Source organism: Ascidiella aspersa, chromosome 5 (genome assembly GCF_963924565.1).
Source record: "Ascidiella aspersa chromosome 5, kaAscAspe10.2, whole genome shotgun sequence".
NCBI classification, from domain to species: Eukaryota; Metazoa; Chordata; class Ascidiacea; order Phlebobranchia; family Ascidiidae; genus Ascidiella; species Ascidiella aspersa.
Genome location: NC_139451.1, coordinates 9,961,704 through 9,964,203, shown reverse-complemented (window position 1 = coordinate 9,964,203; position 2,500 = coordinate 9,961,704). Strand labels below are relative to the sequence as shown.

Below are 2,500 nucleotides of genomic sequence, written 5' to 3'. Positions count from 1 at the left end.
GTTAACTGTGGAAATGCTAGAGCTAATACATGCGTGAAGCGCCGACCTCGCGGGAGGCGTGCTTTTATCAGACCAAAAACCGACCGGGCTTCGGCCCGCAACCTTTGGTGACTCTGGATAACTTTGCGGATCGCACGGTCTCGCACCGGCGACGGATCATTCAAGTGTCTGCCCTATCAACTTTCGTCGGTACGGTACTGGCCTACCGAGGTTCTTACGGGTAACGGAGAATCAGGGTTCGATTCCGGAGAGGGAGCCTGAGAAACGGCTACCACATCCAAGGAAGGCAGCAGGCGCGCAAATTACCCATTCCCGACGCGGGGAGGTAGTGACGAAAAATAACAATACAGGACTCTAAACGAGGCCCTGTAATTGGAATGAGTACACTTTAAAACCTTTAACGAGTATCCATTGGAGGGCAAGTCTGGTGCCAGCAGCCGCGGTAATTCCAGCTCCAAAAGTGTATATTTAAGTTGTTGCGGTTAAAAAGCTCGTAGTTGGATTTTGGGCGCAGGCGGCCGGTCCGTCGCAAGGCGTGTACTGGCCGTCCTGGCCTCACCTCCGGTTCTCCGCCGGTGCCCTTGACTGAGTGTCGGCGGCGGCCGGAACGTTTACTTTGAAAAAATTAGAGTGTTCAAAGCAGGCGATTCGCCTGAATAATGGTGCATGGAATAATGGAATAGGACCTCGGTTCTATTTTGTTGGTTTTCGGAGCGCGAGGTAATGATTAAGAGGGACAGACGGGGGCATTCGTACTGTGCCGTTAGAGGTGAAATTCTTGGATCGGCGCAAGACGAACGACTGCGAAAGCATTTGCCAAGAATGTTTTCTTTAATCAAGAGCGAAAGTCAGAGGTTCGAAGACGATCAGATACCGTCCTAGTTCTGACTATAAACGATGCCAACTAGCGATCGGGGGGCGTTAGTTTTACGACCTCTCCGGCAGCTTGCGGGAAACCAAAGTCTTTGGGTTCCGGGGGAAGTATGGTTGCAAAGCTGAAACTTAAAGGAATTGACGGAAGGGCACCACCAGGAGTGGAGCCTGCGGCTTAATTTGACTCAACACGGGAAATCTCACCCGGCCCGGACACAGTGAGGATTGACAGATTGAGAGCTCTTTCTTGATTCTGTGGGTGGTGGTGCATGGCCGTTCTTAGTTGGTGGAGCGATTTGTCTGGTTAATTCCGATAACGAACGAGACTCTGGCTTGCTAACTAGTTACGCGACCCAATCGGTCGGCGTCTAACTTCTTAGAGGGACTAGTGGCGTTTAGCCACACGAGATTGAGCAATAACAGGTCTGTGATGCCCTTAGATGTTCGGGGCCGCACGCGCGCTACACTGACCGGATCAGCATGTGCTCGCCTTGGCCGACAGGTCTGGGTAACCCGCTGAACCCCGGTCGTGCTAGGGATAGGGAATTGCAATTATTTCCCTTGAACGAGGAATTCCCAGTAAGCGCGAGTCATTAGCTCGCGTTGATTACGTCCCTGCCCTTTGTACACACCGCCCGTCGCTACTACCGATTGAATGGTTTAGTGAGGTCCTCCGATTGGACCTGGCGCGGCCGGCAACGGTCGAGCCGGCGTCCGAGAAGACGATCTAACTTGATCATTTAGAGGAAGTAAAAGTCGTAACAAGGTTTCCGTAGGTGAACCTGCGGAAGGATCATTAACGGTCTCGCAAACGCTTCGGCGAACGCGAAACTCGGACAAGCGAGAGAAAAAGTTTTTGCTACCCGGCGCCCGACCCGCGAGGAGCGGCGCGCCGGCCGGCGATTCGGTCACCCGGTAATGTTTGCGCGTCGAGTGCCGCGGTGCCGCGCGCTCCGGCTTCAAGCGTCGGCCTGGCCGACCGCTCGGCGCGGTATATTTTGTCACCCTTTAGTGCGAGGCACTGTGCGAGCGAAACAATCGTGGATGGCTCTTGGCGGTGGATCACTCGGCTCGTGAGTCGATGAAGGACGCAGCTAGCTGCGTGAATTAGTGTGAATTGCAGGACACATTGAGCATCGACGTTCTGAACGCAAATTGCGGCCTCGGGTCAATCCCGGGGCCGCGCACGCCTCAGGGTCGCGTTGCAAACGTTCCGCGCGGGGATTTCTCCGCGCGGCTGCTGCGGCGTCGGACGCGCGAGCGCCCGTCCCGCTCAAGACAGCACGGCACGATGTGCGACCATCGCGACCAGAATCCCGCGCGGCGGCGGCGAGTCGACCTCGAAGAGGCCAACGGCTGGCGGCTCAAGGGCGGGAATCGAGGTGCGCGGCGGCGCGCGGCGCCGACGGCGAGCGCGGAACGGGAAGAATAGTCCCGGTCCTTACTTTCGGCCTGAGGTCGGACGAGGCTACCCGCTGAATTTAAGCATATTACTAAGCGGAGGAAAAGAAACTAACGAGGATTCCCTCAGTAACGGCGAGTGAAGCGGGATGTGCCCATCGCCGAATCCGCGCGCTTTTGGAGTGCGCGGAATTGTGGCGTACGGAATTCGTCACGGCGCGCTTCG

General features: G+C 56.2%; 2 non-coding genes and 1 pseudogene across 2 annotated transcripts in view; all 3 read left to right on the top strand.

Moving 5' to 3' along the window:
• LOC146142992 (small subunit ribosomal RNA) overlaps positions 1 to 1,672 on the top strand; it is a 1,811-nt gene extending 139 nt beyond the window's left edge. Inside the window, exon 1 of the ribosomal RNA XR_014500244.1 lies at positions 1 to 1,672. This exon is cut by the window's left edge and continues 139 nt beyond it. This is a non-coding gene — a ribosomal RNA (small subunit ribosomal RNA).
• Positions 1,673 to 1,919: 247 nt separating this feature from the next.
• On the top strand, positions 1,920 to 2,073 carry LOC146142991 (5.8S ribosomal RNA). The gene has a single exon (XR_014499179.1). It is a non-coding gene; the product is annotated as a 5.8S ribosomal RNA (ribosomal RNA).
• A 248-nt stretch (positions 2,074 to 2,321) lies between these two features.
• Positions 2,322 to 2,500, top strand: part of LOC146142990 (large subunit ribosomal RNA) — a 3,679-nt pseudogene continuing 3,500 nt past the window's right edge.